Source organism: Ovis canadensis, chromosome 23 (genome assembly GCF_042477335.2).
Source record: "Ovis canadensis isolate MfBH-ARS-UI-01 breed Bighorn chromosome 23, ARS-UI_OviCan_v2, whole genome shotgun sequence".
In the NCBI taxonomy this organism is placed as follows: Eukaryota; Metazoa; Chordata; class Mammalia; order Artiodactyla; family Bovidae; genus Ovis; species Ovis canadensis.
The window spans coordinates 44,679,960-44,697,619 of record NC_091267.1 but is presented as its reverse complement, the minus strand read 5'-3'; positions in this window follow the sequence as shown (position 1 = coordinate 44,697,619).

Genomic DNA, 17,660 nt, shown 5'->3' with positions numbered 1-17,660 from the left:
TCCTTCCTTGGCATTTTTTGAAAGAGTTTTAGAAGGATAGGCATTAGCTCTTCTCTAAAGTTTAATAGGATTCTCCTGTGAAGCCATCTGGTCCTGGGCTTTTGATTTTGGGGAGATTTTTGATCACAGCTTCAATTTCAGTGCTTATAATTGGGTTGTTCATAATTTCTATTTCTTCCTGGTTCAGTCTTGGAAATATCACTTTTAAATTAATATGTTTTTATCCATTAGAAACATTATAATATGTAAATACATTATAATATGTAAATATTAATATGTTTCTATCCATTCCCTTTCAACCATATATGTCTTTAATGTACAAGACCTTGTAGACAGCATTTATTAATAGTTGGGTGATTTTTCATCCATTGAGTTATTCTATGTCTTTTGATGGAAAGTTTACATTAAAAGGAGTTGTTGATAGAGTAGGGCTTCATTTTGCCACTTTTTAACTTGTTTTCTTTCTGTCTTGCAGCTTCTTTTTTACTCTTTTTCCCTCTTGCTGTCTTTCTTCATGTTTTATTGATTTTTTTTTTTTTGTAGTTACATGCTTTGATTCCTTTTTCATTTTCTTTTGTATATCTTCTATGGGTATTCTCTGTAGCTACCACTGGGACAACATGAAACATGGTAATGACAGTCCATTTTAAGCTAATGACAAATTGACTTCAAATGAAAAAGTACTCTACACTTTTCTTCTCTAGACACACACTTCATGTATTGATCTCACAAATTACTTCTTTTTATGTTGACATCCATTAACATTTTTATAGTTATAGCTATTTTTCACATATTTGTCTTTTAAGTTCTTTACAAGAATTAAAAGTAGTTAATATACCACCAAGAAGACAGTGTTACAATATTTTGTATTTGTCTGTATATTTACCTTTACTTGTAAGCAACTTTCATATGTTTTTGTGTTGCTGTTTAGTGCCCTTTCACTTCAACTTAAAGGATTTTCTTTATCATTTTTTGTAAGATAAATCTAATGGTGATGAACTCCCTCAGCTTTTGTTTGAAATTTTTATCCTTCATTTTTCAGGGATAGTTTTGCCAGACATACTATTCTTGGTTTATAGGGCTTTTTTCTTCCACTGCTTGGAGTATATCATCACACTCCCTTCTGGCTTGCAAATCTGCTGAGAAATCCACCAGTAGTCTAATGCTGATAGCCTTGTATGTGACCAACACTTTTAGTGGTCTTACTGCTTACAAAATTCTTCTTATCTTTCACTTTCTACAATTTATAGCATGTCTCGCTGCAGATTTCTTTGAGTATATCTTAGTTATAGACCATTAAGTTTCTTAAATATGAATGTTCACTCTTTCCCCAGATTTTGGTAATTTTCAGCCATTATACAGTGTCTTTAAATATGTTTTCTGTCTCTTTCTCTCTTTCTTCTCTTTCTAGGACTCCCATAATATGTATATCATTCCTTCTGATGATGTCCCATAAGTCCATTAGGCTTTCATTTTTTTTTTTTCTTTTTGTTTCCCTGACTGGATAATTTCAAATGATGTGTCTTTGAGTTTGCTGACACTTTCTTCGGCTTGATCAAGTCTGCTGTTGAATCCCTCTAGTGAATTTTTCACTTGGGTTATTGTATTCTTAAGCTCCCAAAACTTGTTTTGTTCTTTTCTGTACAATATTTTTGTTAACAGTCCTAATAATCTCATTTTGTTTATGCATCATTTTCTTGAGTTCATAGAGCATTTTCATGTTTAATTCTTCGTCAAGCAATTCATATATGTCCATTTCTTTAGGCTCAGTTTCTGGAGATGTAGTTTGTTGTTTTGGGGGGTCATGTTTCCCATTTCTTGTGTCTCAAAACTTTGCATTGGCATCTGTGCATTTGGAAAAAAAAAAAACCAGCCAATTTTTCCAATCTTTATGGACTGGCTTCCTCCAGGGGAAGCCCCTCGCCAATCAGCTTAACTAGAGATCCTTGGGGCCTGTAAAACTTCTTGGGGGCAGGGTGCATCGTCTCTGGGCTTTTACCTATAATTTCTCAGAGTCTTGCCAATTGCTTATTCATGAGGTCTTTATCTCTTGCGCCCTCTGGTGTCTATCTGTAGCACTGCAAGTTATCTGGTTCTACCGCAGTAAGCCACCCACTCTCTCTCGTTCTCAGTAGCCAATGTTCTTCGTCATTCGAAGTATGCCAACTCTGCGTCAGCACCTCAAGTCAGACAAGACAGGTATCAGTCAGTCAGGCAACTCTATGAAAAGCCAGAACACTGAATGTACATTCCATTCTTCTTTTTCCCCCTGAGGAGGAAGCCACGAGATGGCATGTTCTCTTCTGGCACTGTGCTGTGCTGGCTTGCAGAAGAGGTTGACGTGGGTAAAGTGAAATTTCTCTTTCTACTGTTTCCATGTAACTATTCTCAGCTTCGTACTCACCTGGGGGTACTGCAACCTCTTAACTGGATTCTAGAAATTTCATCACTATATTTTGGTCCATATATAGCTTTTAAATTGGTGTTTCTATAGGGGAGTGAAGGCTAGGATTCCTACTTGACAGTCTTGCTGACATCACTCGTGTGTATGTGTGTGTGTGTGTGTGTGTGTGTATTACTCTGACTGGGATTATTTTAAAATGAATTGTGTATTGCAATACCACCTAGAAAGTATTATAGGTTGAACTGATTCTAAACAGAGTAAGAAAATTTGAATGAACTCCAAACTGGATGTCTCCTTCCCCAATCTCTTCCAGATCCATATTTACTACTGGTTACCTAGATTTTCTGTGACTTGAATGACTAACACTAGGTGACTAAAATAACTTGACTTACTAAGGTATAGAGAAACCTTATTTTTATCCTCTCCTTGCATCACCCCTGCAAATACATTCAACCAATCCTTTTTCACTCTGACTCACTGAAATCTTGTGTAAATCATAAGGATTTCTCTATCACTTTCAGATATTATCAAATCATCTCAATTTTCAAATAATAAAATACCCCATCCAGCCTAATTTTCAAACTCTAAACTCTAACTCAATTTATGGCATCACCCCCTCCTCCAGCTCAGGGCTGATACAGGTCAAGGAATCTGAATTGGGAGAGGGGGCCTGGAGGATTTCACCCTGTCCCCATTTTCCCAACTTGCTTTACCACTGATTCCCCTTTCATGATGCTGCCTCTAACTCCACAGAAATGGAGCAGTGCACAGAAGAGAGGTAAGGGAGGTAAGAAGAGAGGTAACTGTCTTACTTCTGGATTCTGGTATTGTTGCTGTCCAATGGCTAAGTTGTGTCCAGCTTTTTGTGACCCCATGAACTGCAGCATGTCAGGCTCCCTATCCTTCACTATTTTCTAGAGTTTGCTCAAACTCATGTCCATTGAGTCAGTGATGCCATCCAACCATCTCATCCCCTGTCGCCCCCTTCTCCTCCTGCCCTCAATTTTTCCTGCATCAGAGTCTTTTCCAGTGAGTTGGTTCTTCACGTCTGGTGGCCAAAGGGTTGGAGCTTTAGCTTCAGCATCAGTCCTTCCAGTGAATATTCAGGATTGATTTCCTTTAAGATTGACTGGTTTGATCTGCTTGCTGTCCAAAGGACCCTCAAGAGTCTCCTCCAGCACCACAGATCAAAAGCATCAATTCTTTGGTACCCAACTTTCTTTATGGTCCAACTCTCACAGCTGTATATAACTACTGAAAAAGCCTAGCTTTGACTATATGGACCTTTGTCAGCAAAGTGATGTCTCTGCTTTTTATCATGCTGTCTAGGTTTGTTAGCCTGGCGTTGATGGGATGCTTTCTGGATTCTGTGAAGACTCTCCACCATCACTGGGGACTTCCTCAGTTCTCTTGACATGGCCAATGTCTCTATCCATGGGCTGCTTATGATTTCCCCTCCACCTCTGATACATATGGAGACGCCCCTTCCTTGTTATAATGACTCCACTTTGCCAACAGAATGAAGGTACTGCATGGCATAATATTCAAACTCTTCACAACGTTTTCTGAGTCTGCATTCCCTTCCACTCTGCTCACATTCTGCTCACATACCAAATACGGCTCTTGCCCCAAATATTCTATATTTTTCACACACTCATGTCATTGCACAGATTATTCCTTCCCTTATACTTCTCTTGACAATCCCTATCCATCTTTTATGCGTATAGAAGAGAATCCTCTTCTTCTGCTTTACTGTATCCTCCCAGAGAGGAGGAAAATGCCCACATCACTCTGGCAGACACCTTTCAGATGGCCCTGCACCAACCCTCATCAGTCCTGACTTTCTCAAAACCAGAAGGGGCAGTGGCAGCTGACATGACTATGGTGAGCCTCATCTCCACTGGGCCTCTTTGTTTTCTCTTTTAGTGAATGGCGTTATTTGTCTCAAAAGAGACATTTCTGATGTCCCTCAAAACAGAAACACCTCTCTTTTCTTTCCCTCCCTTCACTTATTACACATTTTTTAATTAAGAGGAAATTTTGTACCACTTGGCTCAATTTTTTGCGTGCAAACCCTAACAGTGAGAACCCTAGAAAGAAAGGGGAATGAGTCAACAAATGGCATTTAGGCAACAAACCAGATCTTGACTCTCTGGGAGAAACCCAACTCAAGTGCTGTCTCTTCTGTGAAGCCTTCTCGACCTTCCCAGCCATGCAGCTACCCTGTCCTTCATGTCCCCAAGGCACTCTGGTGATAGCACATGGTGTAACAACAATGTTCTGTGTGACGATGCCTTCTGCTGAACTGTGAGCTCAGCTGGATCCCCTGGGTTTCTTTCAGTTTTGTATTTATAGCAAACAAAAGAGAGTAGAGCATATAGGTACTGAAAAAAGACATCCATCTAATTATCAGAAGAGCAAACACAGGGCATTGTAGAGTCCCGGGGCCCAAAATCACTTGCTTCAAAATTGTCTCCAAGACAATCTGCACATATAAGAAGAATAAAAGATCTCCTAAGGATATCCAAGATGGTGGGTCAATCTTACAGGAGCAGAACTCAGAACTAATCAAACATGTGCATGCTAAGTCGCTTCAGTCATGTCTGACTCTTTGTGACCCCGTGGACTGTAACCCACCAGGCCTCTCTTTCCAAGGGATTCTCCAGGCAAGAATACTGCAGTGGGTTGCCATGACCTCCTCCAGGGGATCTTCTTGACCCAGGGGTCAAACCTGTGTCTCTTACACCTCCTTAAATGGCAAGTGGGTTCTTTACCACTACCGTCACCTGGGAAACCCAATCAAACATGGAGCTAGGAGGAAAAAAGGGAAGAAAAGTGTTCTATAACAGATAGCTGGCGAACACAGGCAGAGGCAGTTGAACTGGACCTGAAAACAGGAGCATTTTTGAAAAACTCCTTCTGCAAGCATGTAGGAGAGGGTTTTCAGCCCCATTTTTCATCAACGTCATTGTTTTTTCTCCCCAAACATCTCTATTTCTTTGTGTCCAAGATACTTGTTTTCATTGTATTCTATAGCCTTACCATGTCCACCACACATTTATGAACAACAAAAGCCAAAGTAATTGGTGATAAGGCATCAACAGTGATGCAGAGACTGAATACAAGTCTAGTTGATTCTGTTTCCACCATCAGCAAACAGGTATGCCTTCAGTAGGCAGATAAATGTATTCACTTTCCAACATGCCACTAAGATTTCTTTGGAATCAAGCAGTTCACTATGTTGAAGTTGGCTTTTTTTTTCCTAGAAACACTCTAGCCAGCTAACATTGAATTTATGGCTTTGCAGAATTCCCTGAGAATAGGTGAAGTGAAAAATCGTACCCATGTTGTCTACAAATTCCAAGAATAACGTTCCTGTCTATCCATCCATACAGGGGAGTTTACATGCCATAAACATATGGATGAAAACAGTAATTCACAAGCATCACAAGCAGGTTTTTTTTAAGTGTGGGGAAAATACAGTAAATTTCAAAATCTACTAAAAAAAAAGTAGGGTAGAATTTTTCTGTTCCATAATTTTGCATCTTATTCCTCATTCATTGTAAAATATATTTGGTACAACTAATTTAAAATGTATTCTTTAGGCTTATACATGGGCAAAAACTATTCCTCTCATAAGAATAGAGTAAAGCTTTGTCAGTATAGTCATTTTAGAAGAAGGAAAATATTGCCCATATATAAATTCCAGTATTTTATCATACTCCCGTGCCTGTTTAGTTTTCTCATACTGATTGCTAATCCTCGTGCATGCCTTTATACACAAATTTTTCAAAGAGAAATATTTTTAAGGAGAAAGCTTTCAACTAACGTCTTTACCTTTTAGCTATTATGTGTGTTTGACAAGAAGTTATAACTGGAGAGACCACCACATAATCAGATATTCTCTCTCTATCTGAGCCTTCTCACATAATATTCACCCCTGAAGAGTCTTGTTCTAAGACTCTCACAGATTGTCATGTTAATAATTTTCTGTGCCTGCATACTTGCAAAATTGGACTTCAGTCAAAATTGTTCTTGAAAATATAACTCAAAGATTGGCAAACAGCTTAAAAAATTAATCATGCTTTCTTTATATTAAAAAAAAATCTTTCTATTGTTCCTAAATCAGAACCATTAAAATAGTGGGCAGCCAATAAATACCATTTGTGGTTAATAACCATATGCATATTCAATGACTCCTGCTGTGCTGAGTTCTGAAAGGTGGGTGTAGCAATTATTTTCTGACCTTGCTCCAGAGAGGAGAAACTGAAGAGGAGGAACATTTATTGAAGTTATCACCTTAAGAGTCTCAGTAGATTCTGGGATGAGATGGGGGACCCATCATTCCCCAGACACTCCACACCCCAGTCTTTCCTGCTCCTACGCTGGCTGGGGAAGATAACAGCTATTTGGTGATATTAAGTAAAATAATAATAATGCACTCTATTTACAAGGCACTTATCCTCCATTGGCATGCAAGGTGTCTGCCCGGAAGCACAGCAGTGAAACAATTTAACTTTATTGAGCTGTCTAATGTCATCCCCGTGTGGATGTTGGCAAATGGTAAGACCTCGCTCGGGGTTCTTTTGTATAAGACTTGCGTTTTCACTATAACCACCGTTGATTCTTTGTGTATCTCTAATTTCTTTCTATAACATCAATAAAAGAGAATATTGAGGGGAGAAAGGTCTCTTCCAAACAGGGGGTCTGACTCTCGGCTGTGATTTGCTTAGCAATTGGAGACTTTGTATACAGTTTCTTCCAGCAAAAGGTGAAAAATGCAGAAGCAATGGCTTAAAAAAAAAAAAAATGGTGAGCAGCAGGAAGCCCTCTCTGTCCAATTACAAGGTGATCCCAGTTCATTTTTACGGTTTGTTTCTTTTTTTTTTTTTATCACATATGTTTCCAAACACAGTCTTGATGTCCTGTGGGGCTGCTTTTGTAAAAAGCCATAGCTTCTGATTTAAGGAGCTTCAAAAATAGCACTCTGCTTCTTCAGTCTGAAAGAGAGCAGTCAAATAACAGCACATTTATTCTCTTTGAAAAATAGAAAGATGTCAAAAGCAAAGTTCAGAGCAAAATTAGGTTGATTTGTTTTGTGCTTCTGTGATTCTGGCTGTGGAAGTAAATAGGAATTAAAAAAAAAATAGTGGTTTGTTTAATAAGCAAAAACTGCTATTAAAATGAATTTTGTGCTCAAAAACTTATGCTGGCAGGAAGAATCATCAATTATACAAGCTCCAGAGGGGAGTGGGGAGACTAAAGCTTGACTTGTAGCCACAGTCAGCCGTTTTCCCCCTAGTCAGCATACAATTCGGGCAACACGTTCAGAAAAAGGACGATCTCATTACTTTGATACAAATGATCGGTGGCTCTCAGAGATCCTCTGTGTTGGTTGTGACAGATGCTAAGCAATAATCCTGCCATTACAGCTTCCACCGTAAAAGCAGCTTTGGCTAGTAGTGACAAAAGGGTGGGTCTGATTTGGAAAACTTTCAGGAAATGCCCTGGTGAGATTCTCTAGGAAGAAGCCACCAAAAGTTCTAATCAAGAGCATCCGTGGCACAGGCCCCGTTGCTGCACCGCAGGACTTGACGCTCTGCAGCCCAGTGCTGACAGTTCTGCTGCCCAGCCTCACCTGTTTCTCGGGATGGAGCATCAGCTTTTTTACAGGGTCCTGCACCACCCCGTGCTTTTTTTTTATTTGTAGCTGTAAGGTCAAGAGTGAAAACTGGATCTAGCTCTCAGCTCCGAGAAAGCAGCCATAGGACTCCTTCTTCCAGAGCTGCAACTGATGGAAATTTTCCCAATTATTGAAGTGATAAGGGTCTGAAATCAGTCCTGAAAACTGGTTGGGAAACATCATTTCCATTTGCAAGTAAAACAGACTGCTGCTGCTAAGTCCCTTCAGTCAGGTCCGACTCTGCGACCCCATGGACCGCAGCCCACCAGGCTCCCCCGTCCCTGGGATTCTCCAGGCAAGAACACTGGAGTGGGTTGCCATTTCCTTCTCCAATGCACAAAAGTGAAAAGTGAAAGTGAAGTTGCTCAGTCATGTCCGACCCTCAGCAACCCCATGGACTGTAGCCTTCCAGGCTCCTGCATCCATGGGATTTTCCAGGCAAGAGTACTAGAGTGGGGTGCCATTGCTAACCAGACTATTGTATACTGACTGGCTTCCCAGGTGGCTCAGATGGTAGAGAATCTGCCAACAATACAGAAGACCCAGGTTCGATTCCTGGGTCAGGAAGATCCCCTAGAGAAGGGATTGGCTACTTGCTTCAGTATTCTTGCCTGGAGAATTCCATGGACAGAGGAGCCTGGCCAGCTACAGTCCATGGGATCACAAGAGTCAGATACAACTTGGAGACTAAACAACAATTGTATACTGACTGAGATTTTGGTGTTTGTCTTTGATTTTCTTTGTGACTGTTCCCCATGAGAGTGAATGGGAAGGGAAGCCTATGCCAAGAATTCTGAGTTTTCCAGGCTAGAACTTTGTTCTAATGTGATGGTTCTATCAGTCATGTGGACCAAACAAAAATTTTGAACTTCTTTCTATTCCTGTTTTTTCCCATGAATATTAAGTTGGCCAAAAGATATAGGGGGGAAAAAACATGTACTCTGCACCAATATGATGTTTTTCAGGAGCATAAATACTTCTGGAAGTACTGGTTATATCTTAATTTGTCTCAAGTGCATGAAGCTCCGGCATTCTGTAAGGCCAGAGCACATGCTATTTCTTCTGACCGGAACTTCTTCCATTCTTAGCTTTATCCAGTTAGCTTCTGCTTTCTCTGCAGTTTCTAGCCCAGTAATCACTTCTTTAGGGTTGTCTTATCTGATGGCTCCTTATCACACGCTCTCTAAGCATGATATCACCTTATTACCACTTACACAGGTATAATTTTGCACCATTTGAGTCAGTCATTCTTTGATTAATGTCTTAAACAATAAACACAGACTAGAATGCAACAGACACCTGTATGCTATACGCATGGGCAATTTTCAATCATGTGTGCAAAGATACCGAAATCAGTAAATCCACAGATAATTTAAAGACTAGTTTTTAACTAAGAGTTTCAGTCCTCTATCTTATCTCTCATCAATATACAAGTTAAAGAAAAGGGCAAAACTAACTCTCTTGTGTTTTCTTTCTCTCTTTATTCTCAATTCATCATAAACTCTCCAAAAAAACATTGAAATGGTCACTACCAACAAAGAGTAGAAAAATAGGATCCTCAGACTGGGGGCATGATATAGTGGAGGAAAGAGACAAAAAGTGAATACCAGTAGTCAGGTCAATGCAATATAATCAAACAAAACTCTTAGGATTTGAGATCTTGGCTTTAGATAGCATGGAATAGAAGAAAATTTAGGGATTTTTTCCCCCTTGTCTCTAGGTCTCCTCTTTAGATAAGAGCATAGATAATCTAGAGCCCTTTGATTTATTTTCCAGATAGACATACAAGAATATATAAAGTAGGTAGGTAATCTGAAAGATATGTTGTCAATATTTTTATATAATTTATTCACTTTTTGTCCAAGTATAGTGGATGTTGCGTGGATTTTCAAGTATTATGACCATGTCCTCTAATAGCTGCCACTTTCTTTTCTCTCAGCTTAAATGATCCATTTTATTTTACCATACAGTCCATCTTTAGACACACTGATGTCTGATATCCCCACCATCTACTTATCTGGGGCCAACAAATTACTTTCCTGAGAATGATTCGTGGTCCTACTGTTATGAGGCTGGAAACAGATGGAGAACCATTAGCTTGCTGGTGAGATGGGCAGTATCCCATAGACCACTCTGGTGGTCTACATGGAACTTGTGCAGCTTCCCAAGGAGCTAAGATGATAACAGACCTGTTCTGATATTGGAGATGCAAACCGCAAAGTACTGTAGGGGCTTACCAGAGCTCCAGGATGCAAAAGGTTTTCCATGAGAAGCAAACCCATTCCATTTGTGGCTTTTGCTAGTTTTGCACTATCAAGAAATGTATTTTTAAAAAACCTTTTCTGTAAAGCTAGCAAAAGCCACAAATTCGATACCTTTGGTTTACATGCAAAACGTGATGCCCAATTCACGTTAGACTTTGTACTGCATTAGCTAATGTAATAGAACTTTTTCCAAGAAGTTCCCAGGTCAACCAGTTTAACCTTCGCATTGCAAATACGCTTTGACTTGAGATCTCAGCAAAACATTTGCAAAGTGCTGAATGGTCATGTAATTGTTGATTTAAAACTTAAAATATTTAAAGGTTGTATTGCCCCCATCTCAACACTCCTAATAAGCTCTCATGAAACTCATGGGCCAAAATTGACGGTTGGTTCCATTAGTATCACAGAGACAAGTTCATATCATAGGAACAGGAAATAATTTCAGGTTAGAATCACTTGCTCAGCTGTGACATGATAAAAGGCAAACAGAACAAAGGAGCTCCAAGAAGAAAATTTATTCCTGGAAATAGTTAAAAGGCTTTAAATTAGAGTTGGGGGGGGGGTGCAAGTTGTAAATCTCACTTTTACAAAAACCTCCAACAGATTTCGTAAGCTATTCTCTAACACACATCAGATTCTGAAATCTCTGTGAGTGTTGTTCTGTAGTTTATTTTATTGTCTACAAATTAGGTTCAGTTGGATTTTCCAGGCTCTTATTGCCTTCTTTTCTGTGGAGACTGATGCTGAGATGAGTCAAATGATCACAACGCTTCACTCTGCAGCTTGGGGTGACTACATTTATAGGGTAAGTAGAAATATTCCCAATATATTATATATAATCTATGATGTCAAAGTTGGATTATTTGGTGTTCAGGTTTAAGGTATTATTTTTAGGAACACAACATAATTAGGAATGTATAAGAAACATCTGAGAATCTACTGGTCTTTCCTTATTAACCCTGTTACTTGTGAGTCTGATTTAAAAACAAACAAACAAACAAACAAACTTAGAGTAATAGTAGAAGACTTTTTAAAATATGTCTCCATTATCTCCCAACCTATCATTAAGCTTTGGATTCACAGAAGCAAAATGGCCTTAGATGATGAAGATACAGATTATGGACTGAGGGCTACATAATTAAACATGTAAGATATCAAGGTAAAGTACCAGAATACATAAAGAGGATAATTTCTTTAGTCAGCAAATGGGCAATAACAGGAAAAGAATTTTTGTCTTGGGATAGCGAGCAGTTGTATAAACATATGATGCAAAGGCTTTTTCAAATAGACATAACATTGCCATATGTTCCATCCGAAAACTGCAGAGGGACTTGGGAAAATCAGAATGATTTAAGATCGCCTATACACATCTCTGCCACCATTTGGTTAGCTGAGCCCAACCAGCTAAACGGAAGAAGCGTAGTTAAATAGGGACATGTTGAGAGACCATAATGTGCCCCAGAGATCTTTGTGTTAAGATAAAGAAAGCCATCAAACATCACCGACAAACTGCTGCTTCCCTTAAGATATGATGAAACGTGTGTACTACCTCTGGTCTCTCAGCTCTACAAAGTTCATGGAATGCTTTCCTCCAGATTCAGGCAGGAGCTGCTAAACATGGCAAGAGGGGTTTAAGACTATGGGGAGATATGGATTTGCTCTTCTTCAGTACTTAGCTATGAGAAAGACAAAGCTGCCAGGTGTCAAAAGACCAGTACAGTGAATAGATCAGTCTACACAAAGAGAAAGCAGCCCACCAAGCAGGCACCATGGAAACAGCAGAGCCTCAATGCCAAGTACAGGCTATGTCTGCACAGTATCAAATCAACCCATCGAAGGGTGAAAAATTCAACATGCGCAAATGTTTTGTCTACATCACCTAACCCGTGTGTTTACTTTCTCTTTGTAACTGGGGTGGACAACAGTTTTGGTATCATGTCAGCACAGCCACCATGTCAATAATTGGCACGTGAAGACAAGTCATTGTGTGTCAGTGATATAGACCACCACTCTTCATTTCATAAACTGAAGGGAGGGAAATCAGATTGATGTAGGGAGCAAATGATATTACCAGCAGCATGGATTCCAATGGCCAGTCTGCTCCATACAGCTGGCTTCATGAATCTTGGCAAGGTCCAACTCAGTAAGATGACCAGCAGTGATCCTTCTGAAAATTGCTTTTCATCCATTTAGAGGATCAGATCCTTCTTAATACACAGATATGTTTATTGTCCAATTCTTTAATAAAGAGGGTAAGATAGGGACTTCTCCTGGCCAGAATTAATCAGGTTGCCCCTAAAACCTCATTTAACTTGGTGATTACTTAAACATGCAGCTTAATTTGTCTCTACTGCTATCTACAGAGTCTTTTCTCAAAAATAAAAACAAAGTCTGTATCATCTGAAACTACCCAACCATAAAAACTTAAATAATACTATAATGAATCAAACCAAGCTGCTCAAAATTATGTCCCTGATATATTCATCCATACATGCATGCATTTTCTTATTATTTGATTCTGCATGGCACTTGATAGACTCTCCATTTGAAGTCTTTCTTCAGTTATGGAAATCCTTAGAACTATTTCTTCCTGTACTGACTTTCCTTTACAATCTCAATTCTTGTTCTCCTGCGAGTCCTACCCAATGAATGGTCAAACCTCCAGCTCTCCCCTCCACAGTCCTGAAATTTTATATCTTCCAGATTTTAATGTCATTGGGCCATGTTCACAGAGAATACCTCCCCTTACTTATACTCACTGATTCATCATTGGTGTACCCAGTATTGCTCCTCAACCCACTTAATGAATTTTTTATTTCAACAATCACGTTTTTCATTTCCAAGAAGTTGTAACTGCCAGATCTTGTTTCCTAAGTACCTCTTGTAGTTTAATAATCTCCTGTTCATATATCATGTTTGCAAAAAGCTCCTTTATCTCTCTGGTGAAATTAAATATTCTTAAAGCCATTTTTGAATTGTTTATATTCACATTCTTCAGGTCTAAAATGTTTCTGTTTGTGGTATTAGTAAGTGTTTCTCTTCCATTGTGTTGTCCCTCCTCAGATTTTGGGTAATTCTTGGTTATCCACTGTCTTAGTTTTTGGTTTCCTCAAAAGAGAGCCTGAGAAAGTGGTGCAAGTAGTTTATTTAAAAGGAATCTTAAGAAGCATAGTTCAAGGAGTGATGAGGGTGATCTAGGTAAGCAGGAAAAGCCAAATATAAGGGAGCAATCAGAGACTGCTCAGTTCACACAGGACCTCTGAGTAGCATGTCCAGCACTCTCAGAACTGTCTGCAAAAGGATTTCCATCCCCATTAGTTGAGTGCTACCCCTGAGAATGTTCATTCCCTCCTACTTTTGGACTGTGCTTGCCTCTGGACCAAAGAAGTTCCCTTGGTTTTAGGGACAGGCCTGGGATGCAAAGCAGAGAAGACATGCACCTAAGGTTAGACTGTTCGGTGTGTGTCCAGTCATGCATGAAACTCTACAAGGCTGATGCAGCCAAAAGTAAGAGGTGGCATCAAAGTTCTGCTGCGTGTACTTGTATGTGGAAGAAGTCTCCAGTATGTATTCCGGGTTGTGATAGTTCCTGACAGAGTAAACTTTCTGCAGCAGCAACCTGACAGAGTAACCTTGAGCAGTGACATCAACCCCAGGACTTTAGCAGCAATATCTGACTGGGCCAGTAAGAGCTGCCCATCAACTGCCATCTTTTTGGAGTGCCTCTTTTTTCTTTAGTCCACAGATAGTTCTTACTCCTGTTTTTAGGAATGAGTATGCTGCTGCTGCTAAGTCATTTCAGTCGGGTCCGACTCTGTGCGACCCCATAGACAGCAGCCCACCAGGCTCCCCGTCCCTGGGATTCTCCAGGCAAGAACACTGGAGTGGGTTGCCATTTCCTTCTCCAATGCACGAAAGTGAAAACTGAAAGTGAAGTCATTCAGTCATGTCCAACCCTCAGCGACCCTATGGACTGCGGCCTTCTAGGCTCCTCCGTCCATGGGATTCTCCAGGCAAGTGTACTGGAGTGGGGTGCCATTGCCTTCTCTGGAATGAGTATAAATAGCTTATTTTAAAGTGTTTTCTATAACAGCTTACAAGAGAAAAATGTATACACCTGTGCTCATTCGTCCACCTAATATGTAAACTAGCTCTTCTGTTATTTGTCTTAAAGCATCACTTGCAAAATTAAAAAGATTCTCCTATTTCCAGTAGTCCTAGATTTAGAGAATACAACCACGCCGTGTGCATGCTAAGTTGCTTCAGTCTTGTCCGACTCTGCAGTGCTGTGGACCCAGCCCGCCAGGCTCCTGTGTCCATGGGATTTTCCAGGCAAGAATACTTAAGTGCGTTGCCATGCAATCCTCCAGCATCTTCCCAACCCAGGGATCAAACCTATGTCTCTTATGTCTCCTGCACTGGCAGGCGGGTTCTTTACCACTAGTGCCACCTGGGAAGCCCATACATCCATACGATACTCATTTCTACTGGTTTCACCAACTTTGACCTTCTCTCTGCTTTCATTTCACTTGAATTCAAAATGTTAATTATTGGAATTTCTCCTCTTATCCTCTGAAAAAGATCACAAGGACTGGTTAAGTTCAGTCCATTTGAAACAGTCCAAACCCAGCACCTTAGAAAACTTCATCTAGTAAATATTTTATGTCATTGCTCTTTTTCCATTACGTAGATTGTTGTTTTTCAGTCGCTCAGTCATGTCTGACTCTTTGCAACTCCATGGACTGCAGCACGCCAGGCCTCCCTGTCCATCACCAACTCCCGGAGTTTGCTCAAACTCACGTCCATTGAGTCGGTGATGCCATCCAGCCATCTTATCCTTTGTCATCCCCTTCTCCTCCTGCCTTCTATCTTTCCCAGCATCAGGGTCTTACATTACATACTTACTTTGAATTATTATCATGTAACAGTTTGCTAGGGCTGTCATAACAAAGCACCTCAGGCTTGGCAGCTTGAACATCAGAACTTGCTTTTGTCACAGTTCTGGAGATGAAGCCCAAGGTCAGGACGGGCAGGCTGGGCTTCCTCTGAAGCCTCTCCTCGGCTTGCAGCGGCCGTCCTCTCGCTGCATCCTCACCTGATCTCCCTTCCGTACCTGTATGTCTAATTTCCTCTTCTTATAAGGACACCAGTCAGGTTGGATTAAGGCCCACCCTGATGAGCACATTTTAACTTAATTACCTCTTCAAAAACCCTGTCTTAGGATAGAATCCCTTTCTGATGTTTTAGGGGCTCAGACTTCAACATATGAATTGGGGGTATCACAGTTCAGCCCCACAACATGTCTGTTAAGAAAGATATGACTTCAACGTTATTCAAATGCAGTGAAACCCTTCCAGGCCCTTACATCTTAAACAGGAGGAGTTACCATGGCTGCAGACTTTAAAATCATACTTTTTTTTTTTCTCCAAGTTTTACTAGAAAAACATTTCTCCTGCTAGTAATAACTGAGTGGACAGAAAGGAACATAAGACCATAAAATAAACTGAGAGGATATAGCCTTTAGGTCAAAATCTAAACACAGCAATACCTCCTTAATATGGAATAATATTCTACAATGTATGTGAGAAAATAAACCAAGTTCTAGAATAGTTTCAATTAATTTATTTTAAAACTAATATGTACATATCATTAAAAAACTAATCAAACAGTTTAAAGGGACCTAGAATGTAAAGAAAGTCTTTCTCCCACTCTATCCTCAGTTCCCAGCTGTCCTTCCCAGAGGCAACCACTCTTGTCTGTTTCTTAATTATCACTCTAGAGATATTCTATGGAAATGCAAGCATGTATATTAATGTGCCTTTTGCTTTGTACAGTTGAGATATACATTGTATATATTTTGGCATTTTTCTGCTCTCCAACAGCCAAAAAGTTCTTCTTATTTTCATACCTAGCCTTTAGTTGTTGATTAATAAGTCTCAACCTTTCTTTATTTTTTTCCTAAAGCACCAATTTCCTCTAGCAATAGCCATCTGATTTTGTTGTTCACATGATCATTTGCCCCGTATTTATTAAATGTTGATTACATTGCACCCACTAGTGCATTTCTTTTCGTTAGTACACCACCTTAGTTGGTGACTGATGAAAATGTTAAGAATTTCACTGCTACCTTTTGCAGAACCAGGCTAGCCCTGATCTACTTATTAGCAATGTGAGGTCCTTGTTGCCAGTTGACTGGAGAGTGATCCACCTCCTAGTTTCCTCTTAGCCTGTACTTTCTCAGACCACCCCATACTTGGCACCAACTGTGGCAGATTGTGTTGCCAAGAAAACAGATTCCAGATGGAGGTTAGCATGAAGAAAGATTATTTGAGACTGTTCTCAATATCAACATATGTGAAAGAAAAGAAGGAAGCAGGATTGTACAAAGGGAGAAAATGAACTGCAATACAGTCTCAGCAAAAGGCTTCATCTGAGCCCGCAGAGAACTCTGTAGGTTGGCTGGTCCTTCTGAATTGCCCCATGTTGGCAGCTGGGCTTATACCCTCAAATAAAACAGTTACTGGATATAGGCTACTTCTGGAAAAGGCATATGAACTTGGACAAGGCAGCTCTCTTCTCCCAAGTGTAATTCCTAGAGAAGGTGACAGCCATCTGAGAGCCATCAGATTTCCCAGAGGGAGGAATAAGTCCATTCCTGAAGGAGGACCTGGGAAATACCATCACAGCATCCATGATGCAAGTGCAGAAAAAGATATACATACTCAGTAATAATCAGACAAATACAAATATAAACAACAAATTACCTCTTATAGCCACACAGGGGCTTTCCTGATGGCTCAGACAGGAAAAAATCTGCCTGCCATTCAGGAGACCTGGGTCCAATCCCTGGATCAAGAAGATCCCCTGGAGAAGGGTATGAAAACCCACTCCAGTATTCTTGCCTAGAGAATCTCCCATAGACAGAGGAGCCTTGCAAGCTATAGTCTATGGGATCCCAAAGAGTTGGGCACAACTAAGCAATTAATACTTTTGCTTTTCTACAGCCATCAGATTGGCAGAGATGTAGGCAAACAGGAACCACTATATATTGCTGATAGAAATATAAATAAGAATAGATTTTATGCAAACGATTTTTCATACTTAACAAATTTAAGTAAATGGATACCTCATGACACAGTAATCCCATAAAAACTCTCACACAGGTCTGTGAAATTACATGAACAAGGATACTCACCTCAGTGTTGTTTGATGTAACAGAAAGTGAAGTGAAAGTGGAAGTCACCCAGTCGTGTCCAACTCTCTGAGACCCCATGGACTATACAGTCCATGGAATTCTCCAGGCCAGAAT